Here is an 8,899-nt window from a genome sequence, read left to right as displayed (position 1 = left end):
TTGTTTGAGGAAGGAACCAGAAGAGAGCAGTGCGCAGGATGTAAAGTGAATACGTAAAAAAAAAAAAATTGAATTAAATTAAAAAAGAAGCTAGTTTTATATTTCATGTCAGCATTTTATTCTGTACTGAATTATTTAAACATACTTTGGAACATTCCCTAAGGATCTACCACGTTCTCTGATCTGCTTTGCAATTAAACCTTTTAGAAAGACAATCAAAAGTTATTGCGGAGTTGCTAGCACCTTGTGTACCACTGATGGGACTGTTAATGGAAAACAGTATAAGCTGGTCCTGGAAACCTAAAATTAGAACTGCTGCAAGACCCAGAAACTCCACTACTGCATTTTTAATCCAAAAGAATTGAAGACAAGGATTCAGAGTTTGTATGATAGATGTTTGAGCATCCAGTATCATAGGAGCATTGCTTGATGCACACAAGTACGCACATGTACATATAAGTATACATACAGATCCATGGACACATGTAAAATAGAATATTTGGCTTTAGGAAAGAAATTCAGACAGAAACTACAGCATAGATGAACCTTGATGATACTGTACAGAGTGAAATAAGCCAGTTAAGAAAGGATGGAGACTATGCAATCTAACTTATAAGATGTCCCTAGAGTAGTGGACTTCATAGACACAGAAAGTAGAGAGTGGCTTTGGAAGACTGTGAGGAGGGAGGCATGGGGAGATATCTGTAACCGAAAAGAGCTCTGGTTTGGGATGAAAGCATTCTGCCTTTGAGCGGGTGATGGCTGTACAGCACTGTGGCTGTGCCTAACACCGCTGCCCTGCAAACTGTCTTATGACTTTTTACCCAGTTGATGCAAGCCTTCCCATTCTCAGTTAATTCTGCTCCAGGCTTTCTTCCCTACCATCCAGGGCTACCTTCCACAGCCAAGATTAAGTGGCTCTTGGTCAAGCAGCTTTGACACAGTCAACCACACCCTTGTTCCTGGAATATTTGACCACACAATGGCCCTGGTACCACACTCTCTGACTCTCCCACTCTCCCTGCAGTTTTAGAGCCTCTAGTGGGTCTCACCTAACTCTTAACCATTGAGGCAGCCTCTGGCATGGCTGCCACATCAGTCAGGCCAGTTCAGTGTGTGTCTAGAGCTGTATGGTCTGAGCTGGCTGCAGAATTCTAAATGCCACCTGCAGCTGATGCTCTATGTTTTGGGCTCCAGCTGGACTTTGTTCGTGGCCTTAAGGACTGTTCGATTAGCTTTTGTATTCCATCCTACCTCAGTTTTAAAACTAAATCCTGAAGCATTTTCTGACCCTGCTTCTCACGCTCCTCTGACTCTGTAACCGCTGCTATGCCCTACCATCTTGCCCAACACTGAGCCCCTCACAGATCTTTCCTACCATCTGTACCATGGCTGTAGGGCCAGGAAACAGTCTCTCCTATCTGCATCTCTACAATGCCTCCCAAGAGGCCTGTGCCATTGTTTCTGCCTCCATCTCTTCTCACCAATGCAGCCTGGATAAATGCTCTTGTCCCCAAGATCAGACCTGTCTCTGCTTTCCATTTCCCCTGTGACAGCAACCATCCTGTGGACTATAAAAGACCTGCTGGTCTGTTGCCAGTGTATAGACCTCATATCTTACCAGTAACCCCACTGCCTCCTTCCCTCCATCCAGGATCTCTGTCCAGGTAATGCCTCAGAATGCTCTCACCTTGCCTGGCAGTGCAAAGAGATGGCCAGCCTCAGCAGGCTTCTGGGGCTTTTCCTCCATAGTAGCTTTCATGAGATACTGTGTCAAGTGTTCCTTTTATTCTTATGATCATCTCTTGTCCTGGATCAAAAGTCACAAATTCTTTGAAGTTTCTTTCATCAAAGAGAGGGGAAAGGTTCAATATCACTTTTACTCCATGCTTCTCCATCTATTAGAATGTGCAGGTTTTATGTCACAGCAATAAGACTCAGCATATGAACATGCTCTAACGGGAACATGAAGAGCATTTGCTGTATGCTTAAGTGCAACAGAAATCTTCAGGTTTCAGTAGATGTAGGGAAGGAACTCTGAGGCAGCAGATTGATCACACCCTTTGCACCCACATTTCTGGGTGTCCTTGAGATGACACAGCAGGTAAAGGTCACTATAGTGAATGAACAGATTTGTACTGGTACAAATTTGAATGGACAAGTAGACAGTCCTCTTCAGTGGGTCTTCTGCTATATGCTATATATGGTATATATAGATAGAACAGAAGTATATCCTCTTTTCTGTCAGCAGAGGTTTTACTATAGGTTCAAAGTTCTTGCCCTGCTTGAGTTTCTGCCTTGACTTCCTTCATTGATGGACGGTTAACTGGAAATATAAGATAAAATAAATCCCTCCCTTCTCAAGTTGCTTTTGATCATGATGCTTTTATCACAATAAAACCCTGAGATGGAGGCTATGGAAGGCTCTTCAGGATGAGGTCAGTCCTGTGGTTGAGCAATAGCACATCTGTGGAGCTGTGACTGAGCACAGCACAGTGGGAGGCTCCCTGCCCTTTGAGTATCTAGCTTGAGAACCTCTCACATGCACACTGAGCCATGAACTCAGCCTAGGCTCAGGCTGCACCTACTTGAAAGTGGCCCAAGAAATGGATTCTTTGTGTTTGTGCCAGGACTGCTTTCCAGCACATTCCATCCCTTCTAAGAAAATGTCTCAGGAGTAATTCACCTTTGTCTGGCATCTTGTGTGGGCACATTATGAAGGTGGGTGAAAGAAAGGATTTGAGGGTGTTCACGGGGCATTCCTAGGCCTCTGCGTCTTCTTCCTGTCTGTCTCTCACTATTCTCAGGATGGACACATGGGTTCATCTCCAGCAGAGGCTGAGGAACTTGAGAGAAGCTGCCCACATGGCAGGCCTGCCACAGGGCTCCCTGGTCTGAACACAGCTGTCCATAGCTCAGGTGTTTCCTCAATCGTATGGTCCCATGCCTGGGCAGGGGATCTATGATGGGGGGTCACCAAGTCTGTGCTGCCATCCTGTAGTCGTGGGTTGTCAGCAGAGGTGATAACTGAGGCTCAGCTCTGCACTGCCTTAGGAGCAGACTGAGAACTCCATTAATCTAGCGACATCTACTTTGATGGAGTCAGTGAGTAAGAAGCAGAGTTAAAATTTATCCAAAGACATTTTAAACATAGATTTTATATATATGATATATATATATATACATATACACACATACACATATACATATATATACATATATACATATACACATACACACATATACATATACACATATACACATACACATATACACATATACAAAAAACACATATACACAAATACACATATACACAAATACACATATACACATATAACCATATACACAAATACACATATACACAAATACACATATACATATATAACCATATACACAAATATACATATACACATATAACCATATACACATATACACATATATGAGGTGCTATGAGTGGATGCTGGGAATTGAACCACAGTCCTCTGGAAGAATAGGCAGTGCTCTTAACCAGATGAACGACACAGAACTTAGCCAGTGCTCATAACCACTCAGCTCCCTCTAGATCTTAGGTCTGGGGATGTTAGGAAGAGAAGTACTGTAGAAGAAAGTCACATCTGAGAGCACTGGGCAGGATTTGGCTCCAGAGAAGCCATGTGGAAGGACCTACTCTTTTCATGGAAAGGAGACCTAAGGCTGATCACTGCTGTTCCTGGCACAAGATCAATGATTATAGGTCATGAAGTAAAACCCTAGGTCACAAGGGTTGCAGGGAGGTTAAGATTGTTTTTTAAACTATAAACGAGGTTTACTTTGGTTTTTGAGATTGGCTAAAAGGAAAAAAAAATGTCTAGGACAGCCACAAGGCCACACCTGTGGGCCGTACAGGCTTAGGCCTTAAGTTGGCTACATTACTATTTTAACAATCGCTACAGCAAAATCTGTTAATTGTGCTGTAATTCTTGATTCTCAGCTGGAGAGTGGGGGCGGAGGGGGGGTTTCAAGGCTTCAATCAGACTGCAGTGTGAGGGTCTCTTTTTTTCTTTTTATGTATCCATATTTTTTTCTTTTCAGGTCAAAGATGAAGATCAAAGCTCGCCTTGGCCATGAGAGCTGCTGGAGGCCTGGTTCTGCCCGTTTAGTGCCCTCAGATCTCACTTTCAAAACGTCTTCTGTGGAGTTGGAATCGCCATTTTTAATTTATTTCCTCAGAGTGGTGGAAACCTGATATCACATGGGTCTGGGATAAACAGGTTGAAATGCTGAGCTGATCTCCCCATGAAACTCAATGGGAGGAGACAAGTAACTTTTACAAAATTCTTGTCAAAGCATAAAGCAAATGATCAAAGCTAGTAAGTGGAAGCAAGAGTTCACAGAGCATGAACCACGCATGCCTTCAGCAGAGTGCGAGACACATTGCACACTGAGGCAGCAGAGAAAGACCAGGGTGAGGACAGAGCTCGGGATGGTGTGCAGGCAGTGGCTGCTGTCAGGTTCATTTCTATTCTGCTTGTGGGCTGTTCCCTTTACCCACTGCTAAGACAACTGAATCACTCAACAGTCTCTGTGAGCTTTTCTTCCCCTGCCTTCCTTTGTTGGAGCTCTGATTCATATCCCTCTAATCCCATCTTCCAGATGTGGATCCCAAGGCCCCAATACTTTTGGGGTATCTGAATTTGTATTGAACAACACATTAAGGGTCACTGTGGTTCTCAATTTTTCCTTCCTTAAAATGGGCATAATGACACCACCTTACAGTGCAGCAGGTGCGGGTGAGCCATGGGGTATTCAGACACTGAGCACTTGTTAGGATGATGCACACACGCACACACACTGCAGTGAATGTTAAATTCTAATTTCCTCCATTCCTGTCAATTTTGCAATATATAGATAGGATGCAGATGATCTAGAGGAAGAAACCTTTCTTGTTTTCCCATACTTTTTTGGTTTTTTTTTTTTTTTTTTTTTTTTTTTTTTTGTGGTGTTTTGAGACAGGGTTTCTCTGTGTAGCCCTGGCTGTCCTGGAACTCACTCTGAAGCCCAAGCTGGCCTTGAACTCAGAAATCTGCCTGCCTCTGCCTCCCAAGTGCTGGGATTAAAGGTGTGTGCCACCACTGCCCAGCCTTTCCCATACTTTCTTGATTCTTCTGTCAATGTGAGTGAAAGCCAGGAAGCAGGAGAAACAAAGAAGAAAGTTCAGTGCACACTTCATCTCTCTCCCAGGGAGCTCAGAACTCAGGGACAACGTTTAAGGTTTAAGGGACAACGCAGGAAAGAGCTCTGGCTGTGTGAGGGGATGTGGCCATGGGAGGGTGGCCAGGACAGAGGGTAGTGCTCTTCAGGAGGGTGGCTTTGAGATTCTGCATTGAGCTGAGCTGTAGAATTCTCCATTTCTTAGCTTTCCACAGGTGGGAATCTTGCTCAAGGGAGCAAGATGTCTATCCCCATGTTAGCATTTCCTGGGGAGCTGCTGTCCATGGTGGCGGTTAGGTCACAGCAGTACACCAAATGAATGAGACTTCAGGGATAAAATTCCCTGGACACTGCTTTTGTCTGCATTAGGGAGAGCCCTCATATTTGTGGTGTGACATAGAAATTTTGAATACACAGGCTCTATAAAGATTCAACACACCAGAACATAGAAAGAGTTTTTGTGTTGTTGTTATTTGTATAACAAATATTTATTCAGCATAACTCCTTTCTAAGAGATTATTAACCTCCTCGTAGCCTCATAGGAAAGCTTGTACCTTCCTATACATGTAGAATTCGATTTGATTGGCACCATTCCTAGTGTGATCTAAGCTACTTGAAGAAGGACTTTATGAATGTTAAGTGTTGTGACTCCAGATGGTTTTAATTTCCTGGTCTTGAACAGCTTCCTGCTAAAGGCAGAATGGGGCTGATTCTGAGTGTGGTAAATCTGATACGAGAGAATATATAGAGGCTTTCAGTGACAGAAGGGCCATTTAAGTCCCATTTAGGAAAGGGGTTCCTCCTCAGGCCTAGAGACTGAGGGGAACTGTATCACATTAAGTTCATTTGCACATGTTGGATAGCCAGGCTGACTCATCTCTGAGTGTTGGCTTCAGGACCTGGGATGAGCAGATGTACAGGGATCACAAAGTCAGAGTTCAGGCATGAAGACTCACATGAGTGACTCTACTTGGTTTGGGTTCAAGATGATTCATGTTTGCAAGAGCTAGGCTAAAGCTTGGCATCCTCACAAGAAGTGTAACAGGTGCCGTGGATCTCCTCTGGGTGGAGGATACTGAACAGCTAGGTTTCATTTCCATGTTTCCCAAAACAACACAGCAGCAACTCATGATGAGATAGATTCATTACTTTTGCACTTCTTAGTGGTTTTCTGACCTTTCCCAGAGGGAGTTGGTAACTTGCTAGGAGTGTAGTCTTTACATTGATAAGGAGCTGCATTTTCTCTCTCAAAATTCTTGTGTCTGTATGTCTGTCCATGGGTATGTGCACAGGAGTGTAGGTGAGGAAACCAGAAGAGGGAGGGCACCTGATCTCCTGGAGCTGAAGTCACAGGCAGTTGTTCATGACCCAAGAGCTGTGAGTTCTGGAGACTGAACTTGAATCCTCTGGAAGAGTGTGGTACACTCTTAATTGCTGAGCCATGTTTCCAGCCACAGTTGTTGGCTTTCTAACTGACACTCAGGTAGACAGCCTCTCTCTCTCCTGTGAATCCAGATTTCAGGTTTTCCCAGAATTGTCCATCATATCCCTTTAAGTAACAAATAGTCTTCAAAAGCCTCAGAGCAGCCTTCCTGTCTATAACTCTTGGACCAATAAACTTCCATAGTTTCCATACCTGTGGCAAAGATGATGGGCTGTGAGAAGAGTATGCTGTATCCCTGATGGGTACATAGAGACAGTTTCTGGGCTCACGTTCAAATGGAAGTGAGCTTTTTTTGCCAGTGGACTGTGGATACATGCCACTTCCTTGACTCTAGGATGACCTGCATGGAGGCTGCTGACATTGTAGACAAAGGAAACATAAATGAACGGTCAGGAAGAGAGGACCTGTGAGTAGCTATCTATCTGTCCACTCTATTTGGGGCCATTTGTCCAAGTGGGAAGTTATTCTTCATGACCACCACTCCCAAGTGCGTGGCTCTCTTTAGGGTTTAAGGTCAAAGAATGTTCAAAGGATTACAGCTTTAAGTGCTGCATGGCTGCTCCAGCACTGGGCACATGGCTTTCAGGACTCTATCTAAACACTTAGGTAACACACCAGGGATGGAACAGAAGGCCTACATTAGATTAAATTCAGGAGATAGTCTTGTGAGATGAGGTCTAATCCAGAAAAAAAAATGACCCTGTCCAGGTTAGCTCTTTGAGAATTCAATTGTTTTGTGTCGAGAATTAACAATAGATTCTTACGTTCATGTATACATTTTATGATATATTAAATTTGAACAAGGTAGTTTAGGGGGATAGCTTAGCAACTGGGACCCCTACACACACACACACACACACACACACACACACACACACACCTCTATTCAAACAGCCCTCCTTCCTAATACTTTCCTAACATCCCACTAGAATCTCCCCACTACCACACTCAATTATTTATTTAGCCAAACACATGCTCAGCCACATCGTGGAGCTAATATCAGTACACCATTCAAGCTTAGACTGATTTGGAGTCTGAGCACAGTAAGGAAGACTATGTCATAAACTGAACTTTGAGAGGAGAGGAAATCCTCTATTTGCCTATGCATGACTGGCCATGCACATTGTTAAAATCAGATGCATGTTGGGAAAGACATGTGAGTAGAGAATAAAGGTTAATATCATCTGTCAATCAAAACAGAAAACATTCATGCTCCTGCTTCTAGTGACCAACTCCTTCAGGACCATGGAAAGAATCCCTAGGAAATAATCCAGAGTTCTTGAGCAAATCTCACTCAGGGCCCTATAGCAGTGTATCTCCTCTATTTTCATTTTACCTTTGAATAAACTCTCTTGTAACTTTGCTATTTGTGTGCACTTTTAAATTCTTTGAACTAGACATCAAAAACGGGAAATACTCAGTCCACACAGTGATCATGGTTACCACTTCTTCATTCAAAAGACTCAATGTTTTAACCCGGATGATGACCATGCTACAATACTGAGTCATGTGATGACACAAGTCTGATGGTGCAGCCCATGGTCAAGGCATACAGCTGTTCTAAGGAAACAATGGGATAACTGAGGTTTTCATTGGGAAAACTATTTTTTTATGTTATTAGATAACATAAAGAACAGATTTCCTTCCTTCCTTCCTTCCTTCCTTCCTTCCTTCTTTCTTTCTTTCTTTCTTTCTTTCTTTCTTTCTTTCTTTCTTTCTTTCTTTCTTTCTCTCTTTCTTTATGAGTGCTTGTCAAAGCAGAATGAAATAAGAAGACAGATGACACATGAAAAATATAAACAATTGAGGTAGATGCCTGTTTCATTTCTTAAGGCAGGGCTTAACTAAATGACCAAGGTTAGCTTCAAATTTGTGATCCTCCTACTTCAGCATCCTGAGTCCTGGGATTAACAGGCACCACTATGCTTGGTTTCAAAATTAATCTTTTAAGAAGCCAGGAGAAAATATTTTTCCCAGTTTAATAGAATAATGAATATCCAACAAAGTCAAAGTCTTCTTTTAGACAAAGTCATAGCCTGTTTAACATAAATAGATTATTTTTAAGGTTCAATATGTCAGACAGCACAATACTAGCAGAGTGATACACACACCAATATAGAGAGTTCTCAGCAGATGGACATGTTCATGGATGCACCAGGGAAGACATCGCTTAGTGGCTGAAACCAGCAGCAGGGGAAAGGAGCTAGGTAGGGAGTTTTCCACAACTTGGAATCTTTGGATTGGACAGTAGACACAGGTGTGGAA

This window comes from Apodemus sylvaticus, chromosome 6, assembly GCF_947179515.1.
Source record: "Apodemus sylvaticus chromosome 6, mApoSyl1.1, whole genome shotgun sequence".
NCBI lineage: Eukaryota > Metazoa > Chordata > Mammalia > Rodentia > Muridae > Apodemus > Apodemus sylvaticus.
This window is presented reverse-complemented; position numbering follows the sequence as displayed.